Source organism: Podarcis bocagei, assembly GCF_964188305.1.
Source record: "Podarcis bocagei genome assembly, chromosome: 8".
Taxonomy (NCBI): Eukaryota; Metazoa; Chordata; class Lepidosauria; order Squamata; family Lacertidae; genus Podarcis; species Podarcis bocagei.
Genome location: NC_138133.1, coordinates 17,774,585 through 17,798,843, shown reverse-complemented (window position 1 = coordinate 17,798,843; position 24,259 = coordinate 17,774,585). Strand labels below are relative to the sequence as shown.

The 24,259-nt window shown below is 43.2% G+C and overlaps 1 protein-coding gene and 1 long non-coding RNA gene across 2 annotated transcripts in view; one reads left to right on the top strand and one right to left on the bottom strand.

Moving 5' to 3' along the window:
* CDH12 (cadherin 12) overlaps positions 1–24,259 on the top strand; it is a 689,773-nt gene that overhangs the window by 18,129 nt on the left and 647,385 nt on the right. The window lies entirely within an intron of this gene.
* Positions 19,573–23,547, bottom strand: LOC308592594. Its single transcript, XR_014010571.1, has 2 exons — positions 23,268–23,547; positions 19,573–20,054 (listed from the first exon to the last, which is right to left on the bottom strand). It is a non-coding gene; the product is annotated as an uncharacterized lncRNA (long non-coding RNA).

Below are 24,259 nucleotides of genomic sequence, written 5' to 3'. Positions count from 1 at the left end.
CCAACTATGGTGAGGTGCATTGTAGTTTTGTTTAGACCATAGTACTCATTTGTAACTTTGCATCCTTAAAACGCATTAGCATATGTAAATCTCATGCAAATATTTTCCCTCTTTTGCCACCTTTTTGGGGTGAAGCATGTTCTCATCTTTTTCAGTGGTGCATAAGTGTTCACCCTACTCAGAGCAGATGTGCGATTTCAATGTAGGATCTTCCTTGGTCACACAGCTGAGTGTCTTCACCACCATGATGTTCAACGGCCACTTATCTTCCTGGCAGGAAATGTTCACCTGCTGAATTTCTGAGGCAGTGCCCTTTAAAGGAACAAGAATGGGACAAAAAAGTGATACCTCTCGTTATTGCTTCTCTGCTATTGATAAATGTGTTCTGCCCTTCCGAAACTTTTGCACGGAAGTTAGAATTCAGAGACACCTCCCACTCTTCCCTTGATTTCTCTTTTTCTCGTAAATGGAAAAGGTAAAGATTCTGAAGACATTGCTCCAAGGAAGATACAGAGAAAATAATATTTTTCCAAGCAGAAATGTGGTTCAAGAAAGTGGAAACGTCTGGAAAGCCTGCCCATGGGACTAATAAGTCTTTGGTAATGATATGCAGCTGCAAGCTGTTTAGCTTCTAGCTGCACTTGCTAGGAAGCCCAGCAGCCTAGCCTAGCTATCTGCAAATAACATATTCTTCCATGTTATTTCCTCAAGCCAAAACACACTCATTCAGAGTTAGCCTATAGTGATCTCCCCATAACTATTTCTTTGCCAGTTTCATATAATTCCACAAGGCTTCTTTCTATTATATTTTATACTATCTCTCTTAGGAAAGTGAAATACACAGCTGAATGAAAATGGACTCCTGACATTTCCCACACCATTTGTGGGTGGCAGAATTTGGAAGGGAGGGCATTTTGCTAAATACAGTGGTGCCTCGGTTTAAGAACAGCCCTGTTTAATAACTATTCGGTTTACGAACTCTGCAAAACTGGAGGTAGTGTCCCAGTTTGAGAACTTTACCTCGGTCTAAGATGGTGGAAGGGCACTGGTGGCGGGAGGCCTCATTATGGAAAGCGCACCTCGGTTGTAAAACGGACTTCCGGAACAGATTAAGTTTGTAAACCGAGGTACCACTGTATATATTTTAAGGGATAGAGTTGAATAGAGTCTCTTTTTTCCAGAAAATTCTCTTCTGAGAAAATTTTGGCTCACTTAAAAACAACAACAACAACAACAACAACAACAACAACAACAACAACAACACTGCACTGCTTGTTCCTATTGATGCCTGAAGAAAGCAAAGGACTAAGATAAGAGTCTGGAAGGCACTAGTTCCCATGGATTTTGGAATGTGGGAGAAACCATGACCTTTAAAGTGGCATGATAGTGCTTTAAACCAGTGTTTCCCAACTGGAGGCCATATGGCCCCCTGCGGGGGCCCCAGGATATTCCAAGGGGGTCACAGGTGAAAATTGTGTAAATGGAGAGTTACAGCATGAGGCCTGAAGGCCACAGAGGGAAGTGAGAAGTGAAGGGGGGGAGAAGCACTTTTTAAAAATCCCGATTGGCAAATCATAAGCAGGTAAAGGGGCAGCCCACCAGGACCTAACACTCCTTTTTGCCATGTGCGTTTTCTTGGAGGAGTCCTGGTTTGTTTCCAGTGGGAAAGTGCAATTGCTGAGGCTCTCGTTTTGACCAGTAGAGCCCGCAATCCAGACCTCCCAGGTCAGGTAAGTGCGGTGGTGAGATGGCAATGGGTAGGGCTGGGTGAGCTGGAGGTGCTTGTTGCCACCGCCAGTGCTGGTCCCAGTGGCAGCCTGGGCCTGACTCTGCAAGGTTCAGGGTGCTATCCACCCCAGGGCCTTCAGATGTTGCTGAGGGTGCAGGGCCTGTCGGCAGCGCCTAGCTGAGTGGGGTTGCATGGTGCTGCTGACTTGCATCTGGTAAATAACTGTCTACTCAGAAGAAAGCCACATTGAGGTAAGAGTGTGTGGGGCTATAGTGCTTTATCTAGGCAGCCAGGGCTCCTCTGGATGACAAGATCTTTTTGCACCAGGTCAGTGAGGACCACTTGCTTTCTGAAATTCTCCCATATATGCAGAACTCCATGTTTGCCTTCTGGACTTTATCTGTAAGTTGCCCCCTCTGTGTCTAAGGTAAAAGTAAAAGACCCCTGACCATTAGGTCCAGTCGTGACTGACTCTGGGGTTGCGGCGCTCATCTCGCTTTACTGGCCGAGGGAGCCGGCGTACAGCTTCCAAGTCATGTGGCCAGCATGACAAAGCCGCTTCTGGCGAACCAGAGCAGTGCACAGAAACGCCATTTACCTTCCCGCCAGAGCGGTACCTATTTATCTACTTGCACTTTGGCATGCTTTTGAACTGCTAGGCTGGCAGGAGCAGGGACTGAGCAATGGGATCTCACCCCGTTGCGGGGATTTGAACCGCTGACCTTCTGATTGGCAAGTCCTAGGTTCTGTGGTTCAACCCACAGCGCCACCCGCATCCCTTTCCTGTGTCAAATAACTGGGGTCAAATAAGTGTTGTTTACTTTTTATAATACATTGAAGATGGATCTCCCTTGGGAGGTTGTGGACTCGCCTTCCTTGGAGGTTTCTAAGCAGAGGTTGGATGGTCATTGGTCATTGATGCTTTAGCTGAGTTCCCTACAATGCAGGGGGTTGCACTAGAAATATGACCCTTGTGGTCCCTTCCAGCTTTACGATTCTATGTTTGTCTGCTTCAACAATACTTCATTATGTTCCTATCACTTTATGTAATTGTATTTTGTATAAATTTTTAAAAATATAAATAAAACTTGTAATATTTACAAACAAAACATTCAAATAGCTGCCTTTCTACTGGTAGGATGGGGGCATGGGCATAGCCAGGATTTTAGTTAGAGGGGCAGAACCTCAGATTTGTTTTGATTTGTGTTGATTTTTAATTTATTGGGGGGGCAGCTGCCCCCCGTCCCCCTTGGCTACACCCATGAGGGGGGCCACAGGAAGGAAACAAGGTTGGAAGGGGGCCACGGTCAGAGAAAGGTTGGGAAATACTGATTTATATGAATGTTGTGGGTGAATGGTGTATGTGGGTGTGTGATGACTAACTTCAGTCCATTGATTTTCTGGAAATTCACTGAATATGCCACCAGATGATGATGATGATGATGATAATGAAATAAATACTTGCAGTCTTATAATTAAAAGACCATTGTAAATTAATTGAATGACAGTTTATTGCAAAGTTTATAATCTTTCTCTCTTTCTTTTTTATATGCTATGCTTTATGAAATTTATTGAGCTACAAGGCATGAAAATACATGATAAAAAACCTTGTTAATAGCAATGCACCTAATGGCTATAAATACATCAGATAAAAATTCATTTACTGCACTGCTTAATTAGCTGCCACCTATTTCCACAACTAGATGAAATCTGGTTTACAGAGCCATGTGATACAGGATTGCTATTTTTTCTGCCCATTTAGGAAGGTTAAGAATGCAATTAATTGGGAAGGTAAACATCCAGTTGTTTGCTAAGCTCTGCCATAATGGTGTGCAAACACATACGGGACATTTTGATAAGTTTGCTTTCTGCAATCTGTGGATTGATAAAGGCCCATTTTGTACAAACGATGCACTGTTCTGCTTCCAAAAAAAGCATTTTTGCCTAGGGTTGTTGTTCGTTCTTAAAGACAATTTACAGCAGGTGAATACAAATATGCGGCTCATTTTACGAGCAAATGTGATGCATTTGTCCAACTCATAAAGCTTCTGGAGGGATTTTAATTTCACACAACTGTAAGGCTGTATTTCCTCAGAGCTACAAGGCTCCTCTTTTCTTCAGTTAAAGTCTGAATTCCCTCAAATGTCATCTACTGGAGGGCTACATGTAGGCAGTGGGCGGAGCCTGAGTCAAAAGTGTTCCACCCATTTCTTTCTGTGTCTATTCTAATCCCTCTTTTCTTTGGCCCCATTTCAATCAGTATCATTCTACTTTAACAGTCATGGCTTTCCTCAAAGAAACCGGCACACCCAGACCATTGACCATGTTAGGTGAGGCTGATGGGAGTTGTAGCCTAACAATTATAACCTCCCCAACTCTGCCCAAAGGTGTTGTATCAGGAATGTCAGAAGCTCTTGAGTGTCCAGGAATTAACTTTTCTAAGACTGTGTTGACACTGATGCAACTACGACAGAACTACGAAAACCTTGGCTTCCCCTTCAGAGTGGCTTTTCATTTCTCCTCTCTCTCAGACTGGCCATTCTCTCGTAGAGTGCTCGAAATAAATAAGCACGCTTCAGATGATTCTCAGAACCAAACTCATAATTGTTGCCATTCCCCCTTCACTCCTTTAGACCCTCTTAATTGGCTCTCTCATATCTCAGCTTATGTGCTGCATGTCCTTTCACACTTGTGGTGTCCTCCCCATTTACATCTCTATCGCCAGCAGGCAGCAGATCTCCCCTTGGAGGGAAGAGCATCTCTTTGGCAAACAAACACAAGGTGACAGCTTAGCTAGCACTAGCTAGGAAAAGCTCAAAAGAACTAGCTGGATGATTTCCCCTGTCATACAATGTATTAAAAAGGGACTGTGAATAGGAGAAAGCAGGCAGAGATTCATCTTGAAGTTATCCCATTTATTTGGCAATGACGAGTCAAGATGGGTGACTCTAGAAATTGCCTGAGTGGTGAATCAAAATCCCTGGTGATATAAATACATGTCCTGCCTAAGTCATATTTATAATTGGAAAATAACAATTTACTGAAACCTTGATGGCCTACATGAAGTTTGAGCTTGGATTAGCCCTTTCTCGAATTAGGCAGAAGGCCACCAAGATTTTGCATCTTTTGTTGGTTACAGAACAACCTTGTATTCCCATTCCTACTAGGATGAGGTAGTTAATGTCTGTGGGCTGCCCCAAGCATTCAAATGGTCCCCAGCTTGGGAGTTGGGATAAAATGAGTCTTATTTTGTCTTTCCCATGATCTATAGATTTCTATTGTGTTTTTGAAATGGGGGAAGTTAGGATTTGGTGGCATAGCTATCCCCCTCCTTTTCCATGCTGTTCTTGCCCCATCCATGACTCCAACCCATGTCAGGGAATCCCTGAGGGATTGGGGAATTTGTGAATTAGTGGATTAGAATTTAAAGTGGCATCAGGAATCTTTCACCTTGTCCTAATGTCTTTGGATGTAGGGTTGCAGAGCAATAATGGTGGCACATGAAAGGAGCTTTTCCCTCCATGCAAATGAGTGCAAATTTATGTTAAATTGCTGAACAACTTACTAACTGCTGACTGTTAATTCAGCATTCATTCAGCACATCTGGCATTAAATAGTGTAGTAGCTCAGTTCTGTTCCTCTGACTGTTGCTGGTCTCTGAATTTTAAATTTAGCACAGTCAGTCTGAAACTGAAGAATCCATCAGCACTGAAACACTTTGCCTCTCTTTTCTCTCTGTTTGTACAAGGGGTAGCATAGAATCATAGAATCATAGAGTTGGAAGAGACCACAAGGGCCATCGAGTCCAACCCCCTGCCAAGCAGTTTGGAATGTGATTTTCTAAGTGAATATGGCCTCTTTTTCATGGACAGGTGGCAGCTAACAGAGCCGGGATGTTGGGTGTGAGGCGACTGAAATGAGTCTGACTGACTCATTGACTGGAGAACTTGACTCCTCCCAAGAGAAATGTCTTGCTCCCAGTCCTTCTGGTGTAGCTTCCACCAAGCAATGGCCCTTCAAGGTGCTGCAACTGCAAATCTTGTAATTTGGTTTAGCAACACAATTCTAGGCAACGACTGATGTCACAAGATGATCATATTAGCAACCAAATGTTTGTCTCGGATGGTTTTCAAAAATGTATGTGTGAGAAGAGCAGGATTGCATATGCTGGCTCTATACTCCCATTGTGCTTGGCCTCCACATGTAGCTGTCATCTGCAGCATGGCCTATGTCCAGCAGACATTGGCCCTAAATGCACAATCGGGGGGGGGGGGATGAGAGTAAATTGTATATTCCAAGCCAAAAAATGCATGCATGGTGCAGGACACCTTTTGCTAACTGGATGGTGGGCTCATTAGATGTTTGGCATTGTAAGGGTGTGGGGACTTCAATAGGCAGATGTCTGCTGTTTTGGATTCGGTTTTTGCACTTGGGTGGATGCTGCGAGAGATGTGGATGAAACCTCTGGCTTTTGTGTGGTTGAAATACAACCAACTGTACAAAGGTAAATGTCACATCCATTGTTCCTCACCTGTTTGCCTCTGGCCATATTGACCTGTGTGTCTGGTCATGTCTGCCTTTGGCATGTGGCCACTATGAGGGAATGTAGCCCTTTGGCTGAAAAAGATTCCCCGCTCCAGATCTAATACATTCACCCTTTTGCTTCCTCTAGAATCCAGTAGATGGTGGTAGTATATGATAGACCACAGCAGATTGTAGGCTATCGCCAAGGACAAGTAGCTCCTATGTTGCATTAAGGCACTTAATTTGTTAATCTTTTTCAGCTATGTCAACTGAACTTTAATTGGTGTAAGGCAGAGGTTTTCAACCTTTTAGGGTCCACAGCTCCCTTGACCAACTACCTTCTTTCTGTGGCACCCATGTGGGGCTCAGGAGCCCAGTTATGTCACCCCTTGCCTGTAGAGCTGGCAACCCCTCACCCCTTTTCAAACACCCTCCCTTGTGGAGTGTTCCCTCACCCTCCTCTCCTCTTCCTTCTCCTTGGGAGTCCTCTGGGCAGTTGCTGCTGCCGCCCCTGGTCTCTGAGCTGCCCCACACTGCCTCAAAGAGAGGTTCCTCCTCACACTGCCCCACCGGGGCCTGGGAAGTACCCCTTGGCCACCGCCAGAGGCACCATTCACCTGGGGAACTTGTAGCCAGGGCTGTTGCAACGAACAACTGTGCAAGCCTTTGGGAGGCAGAGATGCAAGAGGGCATCAGCGGAGGAAGGGAAGGAAAGAGGGATGGAGCCCAGTGTTGCCTGCAGCACCCTGACCATCATTCAAAGTACCCCAGGGTGCCACGGCACACTGGCTGAAAACCACTGGTGTAAGGCAAGTGCTGTTTGTGCCCAGTGGCTACTGTGAGTATGGGTTAGAGCAAAGTTGAAATTTCTCCAAAGACATTTTCTTGAAAAATTTGCTCAGATTTCCCTTTTTTCTCACCAGTATACCCTATTTTTCCGTGTATTGGATGCCCCCATGTATAGGATGCCCCCTATTTTTGGGGACCCCAAATTAAGAAAATGGGGGGAAATTGGCCTGACTTGTTGAAATTTTGGGGGGGGGGAGGATTGCCCAGAGGCTAACAGCCCCATGAGTCTAACAGGCCACCTATCAGCTGTTCCCTCACCAGCAATCACTGAGCTTTGGGGGTGGCAGAGTTGAGCTTCTTTGGGAAGGGGAGAGTGGGAAGACTGTCAAGAAAGTTGCAATAGCAGAAGGGAAGGGAAGGGGACAGGAAAATATCAGGAAAAAGAAAGAAGCCATGCTACTTCCACTGCTGATTCTACTTTCCTGCTACAATTTTTGCTTTCTGTCGCTTGTCTTGATCATCAAGAAGGGATTTGTTGCATTCCTTGTCTTTCTCACAAAATAATAATAATAATAATAATAATAATAATAATAATAATAATAATAATAATAATAGAACTGCAGCAGAAAGCAATTCCAAGATATTAGACTTATACATTTTCTGTGTGTATTACAGGCATTGTATATTGTATATACTGTGCCTGAAATATGAATGTCAAATGCATGAATTCTCCGGTCCTGTCCTGCTCTGCTAACAATGTGGGCAGCTGTTTTCTATTGTCAGCCTCTGTGCCTAATTTTATGTGCCAAACCTGGAAAACTACCCTGTCTGTTTTTCATCGAGTTTGAAGGGGGAGGGGAGTCTACTGACAGTTCGATGCCACTTTGAAAGATGTGTTTTTCAAAAGAAAAAAAATCAATCAATTCTTTTGCACCAAGGCACGGGAATAAAAGAAATGATATTTAAACCTGTTTACTGCTTCATAAGAACATTCATTTCACTGAGAGCAGCAATAAATCTGCTGGAGGCGGGTGCTTGTGGAACGGGAATAGCTGGCTCACCATTAGTTGTGCTTTTTGAGAGATGTGACCATAAGCCAATGAAATGGCAGAGCTAGTATACTACTCATCATGCCAGCAAATATACAGCAAATATAGGCTGAAGGACAAGAAGCTGAGTTTGGTTTCTCTTTAATTTTCCAGAGCAAATAATAATGCTTTTGTTTTTTCATAGACAGAACTGAACATGTAGAAGGGGATGGGAACGGTGGATCAATAGTGATTTAATTTTCAGATCCACTTCAAATACTAACCAGCAATAAGACAGTTGGAATACTTTGGGGGATAAATTATAGAGAAATTGCAGCGAGTGTTTCTGTGTGCGTTTTTGTGGCACTGAAAGGAAAATCTGGAGATTCCAGCTTTCACGCTTATGTCAGGGCTGCAAAAATAGTCCATCTCTCTGTACCTTGGGGCTGTGTAGCAGAATTGTTTCATTTGTTTCTTTCCTCTACCTGTCAGTGGAATTCCCTGCAAGAGGTGAACACAGTATTTGTGTGTTGCAAACATTAAACACATGGGTGTGTGTGATGATATGTGGGAAAACAGTATTCCCATGTAGAGCTGTATTGTTGCAATAGGGAATCTTTTTTTGTGCTGTGTTTTGTTGTCGTTTAGTTGTGTCTGACTCTTCTTGACCTTTATGTTATGTTTAGCAAAGCATTAAGTGTCACTATACATATGTACAATTAATAGGCTGTCACATCCATTTCCCCTAGTAAATGCATGACTTTATGACTTTCTCATAGCGCCAAAGGGCTGAACTACATGTTACACGCCAAACATGGGATTCCAGATTATTTGTTTTCTGCCAAATGTGTAAAGTAGAGAATGGGGAGGGAGATTCCTAGAGGAGATATGGTGGGGATGAGGGATGGCACATAAACTTTTCCAGATGGATTATTCATCTTCAACTTCTTATCCTATATGTTTTTTCCACCCATGCCGGTAATAGGCACCTAAGAATTTGTGCAAATAATGAGATGTGTGTGAGGAGCAGCAAGAGTTACACATGAAAAGTGTTGGGTGGTTAAAGCATCCTCCACCTGCCCACTATATCTCCCCTGCAAATATCCTCTCTGATCCAGGTGTTTCTGGAAGCATATCCTCTGACACAGGTTTCTCCATTGCCATTCTAGTGGACCAGATATAATTTGAAATTGGAGAAACAGACTTACTAAGTTTGACACCAAAGAGAATTTAGATCTCTCTGGGTTAGTGAGGATCATTTCCACCACTATGGCACTATGAAAAACAGCAGAATATTATAAGAGATATTCTGCCAGACATAATCTGAAACAATCATCTGAAGTTGTGGAGTGCCATCTTCCTGCTAGGTTGGCAGGAGCTGGGACTGAACAACAGGAGCTCACCCTGTTGCAGGAATTCAGACTGTCCACCTTCTGATTGGCAAGCCCTAGGCTCTGTGGTTTAACCCACAGCGTCACCTGCACTCACTAGTATGTCACAATTGGCTTTCTGTGTCACTGGCGGGGGGGGGGGGGGAGCCACAGAAGCTGATGCAGCAGTCAAGCAACTCCAGGAGTAGGTCTGAACATAGGAGCCAACTCTTGGAGGCTAAGGACACTTCCCCCCCAAATAAAATATTTGAGGGGCCCCCAAAGTTGATGGGCACTGCCATTCAAATGGTGTGCATGTTCCGTGTCTTGTGATCAGTTATGTGGGGTGGAGTTTACTTGGACTCACCCAGTATTTTATTCAAGTTGGCTCCCCTGGGGCTCAGTTACAACTAACTTTGGCTAGAATGTCCCCAAATACAGTGGTACCTCAGGTTACAGATTCTTCAGGTTATAGACGCTTCAGGTTACAGACTCCACTAACCCAGAAACAGTACCTCGGGTTAAGAACTTTGCTTCAGGATGAGAACAGAAATCACACAGTGGTGGCACGGCGGCAGCGGGAGGCCCCATTAGCTAAAGTGGAGCTTCAGGTTAAGAACAGTTTCAGGTTAAGAATGGACCTCCAGAACGAATTAAGTTCTTAACCTGAGGTACCACTGTACATTTAAATGGAAGCAGATTACATATTCAGCTGCAAGTCACTATTAAGGGAGAAATAACATTAATCATGAGATATTTGATTACTGGCTGAGGGGGGTTGGAAACAGCATAATTTGGAAGGCTCTGCTTCATGAAAATCTTCCTGAGAGCAGGAAGCTACAAGGGCAGATGGAGACTAGAACCTTTCCTCTTATTAAGCTAATTTTATTATGGGATGGAGTTTTGGATTTTCTTTGCTTTTTTAATGGGGGGGGGCATTTTTAAATGACACCCCCTATGTAATGTGGCATCTTTCTGTACCTGTGCATGCTCTCTCTCTCTCTCTCTCTCTCTCTCTCTCTCTCTCTCTCCATCTGCACTCTTAAGTGATACAATCTACTAAATTTCCTCAGGACTTTATACCACACTTTTGGCTACATGGGTAGTCCAAGTCCCATTGATCACTTAGAAAAAAGATGAAATGTTGAATGGTGCACCTGTGACTTAGCCCAATACTCTGCCTCTCTGAGAGGAGAGATTACTAAGCTTGAAAATAGTCTTTTATGTAGCCTGTCTAGAATAACATGATAAGAATATTGATAGAAAAAGAATCACCTTAGCCAAAAAAAGTCAGTGACATTCAAAGAGCATTCTATAAATGTCAAGGCAGACACATTCTTCTTCTTTTTTTTAAAAAAAAGTATTTTCTGGGATTCCTTCCACCCCTCACCCACAATTTAGCCACCATCAGATTATTATCAGCACAATAGTTGCATATAGCTGTTTGACACCTTGCAGTGATAGAAATCCAATGTGGCTGCATGACAGCTGATCACCCTGCCTCTCTGTCAAATTGTACAAGCTCCTCCTTAGATGTGGTCCTATGCTTATTTGAAAACAAAGTGCTTTGTTTCTTAGTTTGTTCAAAATGCACTTTTCATATGTTTATTCCCCCCCCCCCATATATGTACATGAAGGGATATATTGCTAGATAAGGCTCGCAACCCCAGAGAATAAATTAATTCACTATCCAGAAGACATTTTTTGTTAGAACTTCCTGGCATTTATGAGATGGATTATATTAACCCTATCAGGTTAATAAGGTCTTTTTTGTTGATTTGGGAACTAGAAGCATTTGAACTTTATACTGTATTTTGAAAACTGCAGCCGCCAAATTCAGTGGATATGCACTGTAATAAAGATTCTTCAGAAGTTTCTGGAATAGTTTGGCTGACTCCATTTTGGTTTTGTATAGTGCTTCCCAAGGATGCATTCACACATACATCCTGTATGATCATGGTTCTAGTCTCCATATATATAGTCACCGTGTCCTGGAAGTGACTCACAGTGATTGAAAACTGCCAATTCAATCATGGAAATAAGTACTTCAGCTTCAGTTCATACATGACGTTCTATGTGGTAGGGGTGGAGAACCCTTTCTGATGTGATGTATTAGGATGTAAGATGATTGACAAGTCCTGCACACTGGTCAAAATCCCTTGAACTTGGGAAGAACCACAGTGCAAGGGGCATGGCCAGACTTATGCTTTGCAAGCCCCTCCACTACTTGAAACTTCTGATTTTTGGACTTTTAAAGAAGCGTCTCCTTCAAAGCAGTTGCTTCAAAGAGCAGACCTGGGAGGAAAAAGCTGAAAGGAAACCATTTCCCCTCCCTTGAGCAAGGCATGCTCTGACTGCCCATCAGCTGACAGACAATTGGGAACATGCCTTGATCTAGCAAAAGAGCCACCAGGGGCACACTATAAGTATTATTATTATTATTAATTTATTATTTATACCCCACCCACCTTGGCTGGGTTTCCCGAGCTCCCAATTGTTCCTTTAAAGCCCTGCTCCCTCACCTGATGTCATGGAGATCCCCCCCCCATCCCGCTCTATGGGGAGTGGCCATAGTTCAGTAGTAGGACACATGCAGAAAGTCCTGGGTTGAGTCATCTTTGCTAGTGGGAGTGGAACAGAGCCTTGTTCTGAGATTTTGAAAAGATGTTTCTAGTCAGAGTGGACCATAAAGGTAAAAAAAAAAGGTAAAGGACCCCCTGGACAGTTAATTTCAGTCAAAGGAGACTATGGGGTTGCGGCAGTCATCTCGCTTTCAGTCTCGCTTTCAGTGTTTGTCCACAGACAGCTTCCCGGGTCATGTGGCCAGCATGACTAAACTGCTTCTGGTGCAACGGGACACCGTAACGGAAACCAGAGTTCACGGAAACATCATTTACCTTCCCGCCGCAGTGGTACCTATTTATCTACTTGTGCTGGTGTGCTTTCGAACTGCTAGGTTGGCAGGAGTTGGGACAGACCACAGGAGCTCACCCCATCACAGGGATTCAAACTGCCGACCTTCTGATCAGCAAGCCCAAGAGGCTCAGTGGTTTAGACCACAGCACCACCTGCGTCTTTGCCACTGCCAAGCTGGTTCAGTAATCTGAGTGCACTCCTGGAGGCACTGGGGTAGTCTTGCATGGAATTCATGAAAATATCTACTTTACAAGATTTATTATTTGTTTCAATGTGCTATTATACTTTGCTTGGTTTTGCTATTATATATTTTGCTTATCTGCTGCTCTTCCTCACCACTTCTATCTTGTTCCCAAGAGGTCCCTTGTCCAGTCACTCATCTGGGCCAGCTCCCATTAGCTTCAACTCCTGAGCAATATAACATGTCCCGGAAATGTCTGTAGCTCAGTCATAAAGCATTTATTTGGCAACACCACAGGAAACAAATCCGTAAGTTTGCAAGGGTAACAATGTGTGCAGCCTCACCTTTCACTCTTGTTAAATCAACTAGAATCATTTAGAATTAATAGTCTTCCATTGCTTACCCACTTTAAGTTGTACAAATGATATGGCTCTTTTAATATAAAAGGAAAGCTCAGATCTTGTCAATGGTTTCCCTTGTTTTTTAAGACCTACCTTGGTTTATGTCTGCAATGCGTTGAAAAATTGGTACTCGCCTCCTCCTTCTTTTTTTGTCTGCAGTGTAACAATTAGCTAATTTATCAATATTGTGATCCACACTCTTCCAGACCTCCTTGCAGACTCTTCTGTAAATGCTCCATCTTAGTGGAGATCCCTGTGATTAATGAACCAATTGTAGCTATTCTTATAAAGTACATTGTGGCACGGGGGCATATGGCATGAAAGGTCAGGAATAGCTGTACTGTAACATTGATTAAAGTGCTGAAAATGAGGTATGGACAGAGCGGTGCCTCTCTCTTAAAATCTAGGAACTAGAAGGGGTCATTAAGCTATCCTTCTTTATTTTTGTCACAGAACCATTCATTAACCCTTTTGCTCCTGATCTAAAGCCCTTTGAATTCAATAAAGAAGGGAGATAAAGCAACCCTAAAGCATTATCCTGATGAGCTCTCTCCAAGCACCCCAGGGAAGCTACCACAGTTGCGATGGTGGTTCTTTTGCCCTCTCTTTGCTTTCTTTATTCAGAAGATGAATTCAGTTCTTTGGAAATGTTGCCCAAGGTCTGTTCCATTGAAAGGCTGGTTATGTGAACTAGCCAAAAAAATAAAGGAAGCCATTTCCATGATACTCAGTAATCCCCTGGCGATCTGATCCATCTGGTTTTCCTCTCTGGAATTTGTATGAATGTTACTCCTCAAATTAAATGTGAATTTTGCTTGGGGTGAAATGCAGAAACCGTCCTACTTCAGACATTTCTGTGCAAATGTTGGGAAGAGTCATAATTTTCCATAGCGGTAAGCTGGGACCCAGAATTATTTTGCATATGAGACAGGGTTTGCTAAAAATAATTACCAGCGTAGTTTCCCCAGTACTCAAATTTGAAGGGTTTGCAACCATACACAGTCTGCTTTGAATGCATGCACACCCCAGTGCCGTTTCCACCTGGGCCAAACATAACACAGGTAGCTGCTTTCTATGCATCAAGCATCTCATTAAATTGGCTCCTGACCTTTACTATACATAGCGCAAGCTACATAGAACAGCTGCCTTTGTACTGCCTTCCAAAGGCACAACCTTACTTGTTTTACTTGCTTAAGATGTTCACTCTTTGTTAACAATATCATTAGAGAGCCTAGACAGAGAAATATCTTAACCAATCACTTCGGCCCAAACCCTTAATTGCTTTACAAAGTCACTAGAGACATTCTTGCCTAGAAACCTGTGGCAACACTTTACATCAGGAATGGGCTGTTGCTCCTGTTGAAGGCCACATTGTCTGGGGGTTAATTTGTTGGGGGCTGCACTCCAGTCATGAGAGAGGCCCAGAGCCAAAAGTGCTTTGTTTTCGTCCTCCATCCACCCACATATTTTGATGCCACCTCCCTTTCTCTCTTTTGGTTTTCCTTGGCACTCAAGAAAAATTGGGCCATGGGCTGTGTGAAATTGAGGGTTCCCTGCAGGTCCAGGGCAACAGGTTTCCCACCTCTCTACTACAAGAAAGTCTCACAGCAGTGTCTCTTGTGCCTCCATCCTTTGGTCTGAGGAGACCTTGAATACTTCTTCTTGCATTACTACAACTACTACCACCAATACTATCAGAGAACAGGATACCTGAATGATAGCATTACCCCTTGTATATTCAATTGACCAATACACCAACAAAACAACCATGCAGTAATTGCTACAAATTGTTGTCTAAAGGAGAAAAGTTAAGGGGGGAAGACACAGCAACTGCAGACTTGGCCATACTCAATAATAATAATAATAAAACTGCCAGGAAGTCCTGGGATGAGTTATATCAATTAGTCCAATAAGCTAATAAACTGATAGTTATAATCTGGGGGTTATGTTTATCACCTTTCTTGTGAATTGGAATGATTATACTCTGCTTCCAGACCATGGGGAAAGTGCCAGACCAGTTTATGTAAGAAAATAATTTTGCTAGGAGAGGAGACCACCAATCAGAGCTTTTCTTAGAAACCTCTGAAGCGGTCATTCACTAAAGCATCTATGAGATCACTTCTTGTTCTGAAATGGGGGGCCATTCTGGTAATGGCGTTAACCAGTCCTGAGTAATAGTTGGTTCATTAGGACTGCTGCTCAATGATTTTACTGATGTAAATACACCGAGGACTCAGCTATACAGCTGCAAATAAAACATTTTAAGTGTGTTATAAGTGCAATATACAATGTGACACTAGATGGCGAGCCTTATGGGAAATTCAATGATTCTTTAAAAATGCTTTTTAAAAAAGCATTTTCAGAATGGTTTTTATATGTGTGTAGATTCCACCCAAGTATTAGCCAAGATGCAAAGCATCTAACATAGGATTAAAACCTGTGTCTGAGATCAAATTCCAGAAATGTTTATCATTTCTATCCAAGACTGCCATTCCCAACTCTTTCCACTGGGTAATTATGAATGACCTCCCCTGCCCCCTTAGTAGTTCCTTATAATTTGAATGATAAAGAGCCAAAGTTTCCAGATTAGGTGTTATTCTAAACCTATCTCATCAGCATTGAACTCCATGTACACTGCCATGATATCTTTGGAAAGTGAGTGAAATACAATGATTAATCAATGCTGAATCCTAACAAATTAAAGACAATTAAGTCTCCAGTGGTGGTTTTGCTTTTTATTTTTATTCCATTTTTACCCTTTCCCTAAGATTGATGTCTGTCTGTTTGGGGTGAATGCTGTTTTGCTTGGTACAGAATCCAGTTTCTAACAACCTTTGTTACTTGCTAATGATTAAGTGTTTGATCTGAGGTTCAGCAAACAGAGAACCTATGTTTTAGCTCTTTTCCCCTCTTAATTTCAGCTGTGTCTGGTGAGGTCTGGAAACCTCCTGCCTCAAACTTGTAGGGTTTGTTTCATCCCCTGGTTATTAGACGCTGTCTGAACTAAGGAGAGCTGTGTTCTAGGGTTTGGGGAGGCAAGTTCTTGATTGAAACGATGGTTAAATTTGTAAGGCCGTGAAAGGTGAAAGAGAAGGGGAGAAAATCAGAGTTTTAAAATACCGATAAACACCTCCAACACAGGGAGGGTGTTTCATACCGTCCACTGGTTTAAATTTCAGAACACTTTAGAAATCTAACTTTGCTGCAGCATAAGGCTTTTGTTAGATATAGTTGATTACACTGGTTATAATCAGTGTACAGGTAGGTAGAAAGTCATCTTTAATGCTGGTATTTTCAGTATAAAATGAATGGGGTGAACCAATTCATTGCCTTTCTCATGCAATGGATTTAGAGCAAATCGAGCAAATCTGAGTAGCATATATACTTCAATTCTTCTCCTTCCCTGATCTGCACGAATGGGGGAAAAGAATCTCTTTCTTTATTTGCTTGTACAAGTTTGCAAAGAAGATGTTCTTTTTAAGGCTGCTTTGGTACTGCACTGAGAAATGCCAAGATCTGCTGGAGAGCACAAGCTGTTGCGTACGGAGCAGATGGCTGGAACTCTGCTAATAAACAAGCATTAACCTGGTACCTGTTGGTGCATCTGGATATAAATCCGTAAGAGGCTGCAGCTGGCAGCAGGGATAAAGAACTAATGATGAGCCTAAGACTGAAGAAAAAGACAGAGAGGGGAGGGAAAGAACAGGGAAGCTGGGAAAGTGACACTTAAAATATTAGAGCTTTGTGTGTTTCGCTTTTTGGATCAGAAGCTGCCCTTTCAACAAGGTAGGTTTTTTCCCCCATCCAAATACAAAGCAACCAAAATCAATATGAACCTGGGGAGGGGGGGCAATTGGAAAATTCAGAGCTTGGAGAAGGAGGGAAGTCAATTTCCTGTTTGTGCCAGTACAAACTAGATGGTAGCATGGCTCCCAATTAAAGGCTCTTATGAGCGAAGAAAAACCATCCTTGGAGGTGGCTTTTCTGCTTTTTCTGAGCACAACTCACTTCTCTGCCCCACCAGACTTCACAGGGAGTAAGTAGGTAATGAGCACTGGATGGGATTGTGCCATTCAGTTGCTCCTAGGGATGGGGCTTGCTACTTGTCTGTGCTTGTTTCGCACTAATAGTTCTTGTCATACCGGCCTGGTTTGTGCTGATACATCGGGTCCTCCCTTAAAGAGGGCATGTATTGTGGTGAGACCTTGAAACCAACACCCTGTGTTCTGGGTGGGTATGATTGCTCAGCCACAACACCCGATTGGTAGGTCCCTTGTAGCTGGGTGCAATCAGGCCAATGGGCCACAGTCCAAATGGTTCAAGGGACCTATTTATACCCATGCACGTGACCCAGAGCTTCTTTTTTCGGTGCGTGCATTCAGAACACCCGCCCACCTCTCCCTACTTTTAAAGCTATGCACGACCTTGCTATGCCATCATGTGCCGTCTGTCGTCGGGACAGGGGCACAGCAGGAATTTTCCCCACTTGGCTGATTGGCTGTTGTCATTTGGGTTTCACCTGCTGCGTAGCAAATCATCACAACTTGTAAGGTTGCGGATAGGCTCTGGTTCAGGTGATAGGGATGGGAGAACGCTCTCCCCACGCCTATGTGAAGGGTATTGTGTTAAAGGAATCCAGGGACTCACCTGGTTTGGTCAACCCCCCAGAGGAGGTTGTGCCTGTGCCTGTGCCTGTGCCTGAGTCCAGGGGGTCATCTGGGAGGGGAACATAGTCTGTTCCTGGCTTTTTGCCTACCCAGGTGTTCACCCTTGGCTGACCTATGATAGAGCTCTGGGTCAGTGCTGCCTGCAAGGGTGCAGGGAGCTAGTCGAACCAGAGCCTATACAACCACTCACCTTCTGTAGTCAATAAAGTTGTGGTCTAAATTCTGCTGAAAACCAAAACTAAAATTTGAGTCAAGTGTGAATTTATTTAGGGGGGAGGTTTATGGGTATGAACACACAATTAGGTGCATCTCCATAGCAGGTATCTCAACTATGAATTCAACTATACTTTTGAGTTTCAGGCTATCAAGCCAAAAACATCCACTCTAGCTCAATATTGAAGTTAAAACTTGTGGAAAAGTTTGCATTTGCAAAGCAGAGATGTTTGCATTTGCATAGCAGAGAAGTTTGCATTAAGCAAGAGGTTCTATCTCTGGGATCAAAGAGAGAAGTTCCTGGACTGGACTTATAGGACTGAACCGCATTGCCTGCTAGTTGAATGCAGTGTGTTACTCCAATACAAATCATCCGTCCCCAAAGCACACAATATAATCACAGAATAGTATGTTTTTCTTTCTTTCTTTCTTTTTAAAAAAGCCCTCTTTCCATATTGTATATTTTATAATATGATATGCTTTAAAGCTGCTAATATCCCCTGCACAACATAAAAAGCATTGCTTTGCCACTTCCACCCCCATTTGGTATTCTACATAATTCTTTACACTCTTCATTTCAGCCAGCCACCTCATGACCAGAGCCTGTCTTTGCCTGCAGTGCAAAGACTTCCAAACAATATTCATTGTTCTTCAGCTTAGCCTTTTCTTGTTTGAGAGGATTACCTAAAACACCTACACCATGGATAGGCAAACTAAGGCCTGGGGGCCGGATCCAGCCCAGTCTCCTTCTAAGTCCGGCCCGTGGACAGTCAAGGAATCAGCTTGTTTTTACATGAGTAAAATGTGTCCTTTTATTTAAAATGCATCTCTGGGTTATTTGTGGGGCCTGCCTGGTGTTTTTACATGAGTAGAATGTGTGCTTTTATTTAAAATGCATCTCTGGGTTATTTGTGGGGTATAGGAATTCATTCTCCCCCCCTTCAAAATATAGTCCGGCCCCCCATAAGGTCTGAGGGACAGTGGACCACACCCCTGCTGAAAACGTTTGCTGACCCCTGACCTATACCATTCCACCTACTCAGAGATGGACACTTAAATCCATTTGGTTGAGTCATCCAGGCATTTCATGTTACAGTATAATGAACTAAGTATTTTTTTGTAGAATTAGAATTTTAAAGAAATACTATATTTGGAGGGGCGAAGACGTGGAATAAGTATATTAGAATAGAAAAATAAAATGAATCACAGTGTTGTAAGGCACAGCCTCCAGTTTCCCTGCGTACTCCTCTAGCCCCCTCCAGCTCCAGCAATTCTCCCTTCTCTCTCCTTTGACCATATTAATAAAATTCAATTCAATACTATATTTGGAGACAAGCAAGAATCTAAACAAAGGTAAATGGCCATCACTATCTGATTTGACAACCAGCTTTAATGTTAGTCTAACATAATTATTAGTTTACCTTGCTGCACTGTAAAAGAAAGAAATGGCACAATAGAATCATCTGGCTTGCCTTTACATTTTATTTACAAATATAAAATATAAAATATAAAATAAGCTTAAAAGTAAGCCAGCATTTAATTATCCTTGACCTTTCATGAAAAAAATCATCAACTTCCTAAAAACAAGTATTCAATTAGTAACTGAATAATTTCTAAACGAAATATTAAACATTCAGAATAATACAAATCATTTCCAATTTAGCATAAGAATATGGGTAATGGGTAATGAGAGAAAATGGCAAACATTGCTGCCAAGGAAAGAAATCCATGACATATTCATATTCATATTCATATTCAATTTAATATTGTTTATTTGTTCTTTTTTCTTCTTTTGGCAATGCGCGCTGCTGTTTTCTGATAGGAGTGACGAGAAACTGACTTTAAAAATAAAATAAAAAGGTATCCTGTACATTTGCTGTGTAAGGCCAATGCAGGGCACAGAGTCATCACCTAAATATGACAGACAAAGTGACCAGACAGTTCCAATAAACAAAAACAATGTCAGTGACAGAAGCAGAGTTTCAATTTAAAACCTGGAGACTGAGAAAAAAAGATAAGAAGTTAGGGGTGAAAGTTTATCAAAAGATCAGTGTTGGAAACTGCTTTCTCACACGTCATGTCAGAGATTGGTTCTTGAACAGGGGTATGGGTTTGGAATCACTTGATGCAAGATAATATCTCCCTTTGGGATTCTAGATTGGCAATCAATAAGTGTCATAGGACAGCTTTGCTGCATCAGGAAGGAAGTGGTCCAGATATTCTGGAGGCCCCACATCTGTTGAATAGGAAATAACAGTCATTCTTGCGACCTATGAATGGAGGACAGCCATGGTGGGTTTGCATCTTTGAGTCAAGGCATCAGGACCACACTTCAAAAGACGAGGGCTCTTCTTCCATAGAAACCCAGCTGAATCTGATGAGAAAGAGAGCTGGAGTGTCTGCAGCATGCTGATGGCACTTTGTGCTAAATCCCCAAATCACCTCCTATGCGTAGAACATGTTGTGTTCAAAATGAAATGTGTGCAAAACTAAATGTTAACAGTTATGGTCAACACCAGCTGGTGAGACAAGGCGATGAGTGGGTAGAGACCTCCACTGAGTCATAAGCAAGAGGGACAAGAATCCTCTTCCATCCTTGGGGAGGGGCAGAATGCAAGTGTTAGAATAGTACATCGATCTGCAGAGCAATCCAAACTAAAGGAAGCCAGTGAAAAAATAGGCTGGAGTAAATTACGCCTCCAACTTTGCAAATTACTCCAACGTGTCTTTAAAATAGTGTTTGACTTCCATCACCCTTTTGGTCACTGTAACTTCCTCTGGCTCACTAGGTTATAGCAGGGTTTGGAATAGGGCTAGGTCTCCCCCTGCCCTGCCCCTGCAATGCTCCATTTGCATCAGGGACTGGCAAGATGCTAACAAGTGTGCACTAGGGGCAGTGGAACTGGAATCTGACTTGGGAGACAGGGGCAGTGGTTTGTGGGGACCCTTACCAGCCAGGAGGCAAGAATCAGAAGCAGGGGAAACTTCATAGCTGAAGGGTGGAGCAGAGGAAGGGACGGAAGATAAGAAGGAAGAGTCAGGTCAAGCAAGCAAACTTTTTCAGCAGGGGGCCAGTCCACTGTCCCTCAGACCTTGTGGTGGGCCAGACTATATTTTGAAGAAGAAAATTGAACGAATTCCTATGCCCCACAGATAACCCAGAGATGCATTTTAAATAAAAGCACACATTCTACTCATGTAAAAACACACTGATTCCCGGACCATCGCCGGGCCGGATTGAGAAGGCGATTGGGCCACATCCAGCCCCTGGGCCTTAGTTTGCCTACCCATGGGCTATGTGCTTCCTCACCCTCTCCTGCACCACTGCCTCCCAGAACCAGGAGGGGATTGAAAAGGGAAGAGTAGAGGTAGTTTCCACACATGCACAGTCTCTGGCTGTGTGCATGCAGCCTGCCAGGGGAAGGTACATAAACTGATGGGAGGGGGAGTGGTCCCCTGTTGCTGCAACTGACCCGGGAATAGCTGCCTAGCCATTAGATTGGTGTACATAGATATCCAGAGCTGCAGAAGTGACTGTAAGTGTTATTTTTGACAATAAAAGCTATCTGCTGTGAACATTGCTTTGGCTGCGACATTTTGGGGACTTACAGAACTGAGTTAAGTTAGAGATCAGTTGGAGACCTGCCTATTCCAAACTAGGCTCCTGCTGGCAGACACTGGGTTTTGATTGCTCCGATTTGACATTTATGTCATCATATAATGTACTGGTATATCTATGACTGTGGGCTTCAGAAGAATTTTGTAGTCTCATGGTTGGGAATTATGTGAATATATTTTGGTTCTTAATCCCTTTTATGTATTCCAGGGAAGCAAGAAAACCAGTATAGGTGGAGAATGACTTGCATATTTATCTGTCCCAGTTCTGCTATCAGGAGACACTCTTATTATGAGTCTTTTCGAGCAGAAATAAAGTAGTATCCAGTTGAATGCAAAGAAGCTGATAATGGGGTAAAAAATATCACAGATTCAACTGTGTGCAGGTTAGGAGCAGAGAACATGGGGTGTGTGTGTGTGTGTGTGTGCAAATTTCCAGTGTTCCTGAGTAGAAAACCGTTTTTGGTGAAAGTAGAACTTTGGTGCTAGAAAATAAAGTCAAACTTTTTTTAAAAAAACAGCACTGCAGACAAAAGCCATAAATAAAGAAACAAAAACAAACAACAGAATGTGAAATGCACTTTTTGGGAAATGAGACAGGGAAGTAAGTAACTTCTTTAAGAAATAGAAGGTTGCACAAAATGACATAGAGCTGAGCCAGACTAATTGACTGTGAAATGATTTCCCAAACACTGTGTTAGAAACATATGATAGCCTGTCTCCTTAAATAGTTTTACAAAGATCACAATTGTGGCTAGCGTAAAAAAGCATCAATGACGCAATGGGACAGTATTGTCATGGGACATTTGGATTTGATCTTTAAGGCGGAGATGGATAACCTGTGGCCCTCTAGATGTGATTGGACACCAGCTCCCATTATACCTGACTCTATTGGTCATGCTGTCTGGGGCTGATCGGAGTTGGAGGCCAACAACATCTGGAGGGTCAGAGGTTACACTACTCTGCTGTAAGCAGCAGTGAGCTTTCCTGGGTATAGGTGCAAAGGCTCCTTTCATGAAGAGTCATGTAGTGAATATGATGACATAATGGTAGCAACTGATGGTATAATGTAAGGTTACCAGATTTTTTTCAATGAATCCAGGGACACTTTAAATCAATAAATACATAAATAAATACTACATGTTCGCCACGTTTCCCCTTCCTCCTGGGCTTCTATTTCCTTTCTCCATGAACCCGGGCAGCCCATGAGTTGTTGGTTCTTCAATGGTGGTGGTGGTGGGGAAGCGGTGTGCGGTGGGTCAGGCATGGAAGGCAGAGAAGGAGGGCCTAGAGTGGCGGTGCGGCAAGACTCGGGCAGCGCGATGCCTCCCTTCCCATCAAAGCAGCCCCAATCCCATTCCTACTTGCGTGCAAGCAGGAGGAGGTGGGGATCCCTCAGCTGGGAAGGGAAGCTTCCCGTTGCCTAACTGAGAGATCCCTGTCCTCTCCTGCTTGCACACAAGCTCTGATAGGCAGCGCGATGCCTCCCTTCCCAGCTTAGTTGCTGGGGTCAGGGAAGGTGGAGGCAGCCCGGAAGCTGCATCTTAGAGCCCCTGCACCTCCATCATATGGGGACTTCTGAGCAGCTCCTGAAGCCAGCCAGAGCCAACTGCTCCGGGCTGCTGAGACTGCCACTGCTGTGTTTCCTGGGGACATTAGATGGAATCGAGGGACGTTCCAGGGATGGAATTTGTCCAGGGACTTATTCGCAAATCCGGGTACTGTCCCCGGGAAACGGGGATGTCTGGTAACCCTAGTATAATGACCTCACAGAATGCAAATGACATAATCAGAGAGTGAGGGCAATGATTCCTGCATTAATCACCTTGATTACCTTGGTCAATTGGATCTCCAATGGCTATATTTCAGCATGGATGAGTACTTTCACCCATAATCTCCCGAGGAACATGAACAGGCTTGCAAGAAAATTTCCCTTTTTTCATGTCAGGTGAACTTGCCTTGGAGGTGGGCTGCTCCTTTAATAGCTGCTGAGATTCAATAATTTATAACTATGAGGTCCTGCAATGTTGTGTTGCTTTTTCAAGTGTAAGGGCACGCACTTTCAAGGGAGAATAGAGCCAACAGGAAAATCCTATTTGTAGGAACAATTAATAATGAATTATTCTGTTTATTTGGGATGAGATGGATGTCAATTGAGAGGAGGACTCACTTTTCTTAAAATAACACAGCAAACATTGTTTTAAATATAATATTATAACTCATGCCATTTTCATATTGCATTTCATCCAAGACCCCAGAGTAGCTTACAGTAGACTAAAAAGAAAACAATATACACGCATCCCAGTAAAACAATGACAGAGTAGCTTGCTAAAGCCCAGGTAAACATCAAATGCCAATAACTAACACAGGAGCAATTTTTTTTAAAAAAGAAAAAAAAACCCTAAACACCCAGATTAAGATGGCCCTTAGGCCTTGATGAATGTGTTTGACATAATTCAAGGAATAAAGAGTCACCACAGAGAAGGCCCTATCAGTGGCATAGCATGGGTTGCCAGCACCTGAGGCCATGTGGATGGGGGTGGAAGGGATGGAAATGGATGGAGTATGCCTGCACATTCAACTGCCTAATGGCATCCACGTCACCTAGGAGATCGCAGCCACAGAGATAAGAAAAAGAGGAGTTGTTCTGCTTTTTGGAGACGTCACTTCCTGGTTCGCATGGAGAATCCGTTTTCAACAGAGTCCAGTGATGGAAGCACACAGCTGTATTGAGGCAGTACCAGGTGTTGAAATTTTGCACCCCTAACAATTTTGCACCCAGACAAATTTGTCCTGATCTAAGGGAGCTTTGTATAGGTTTTGAAT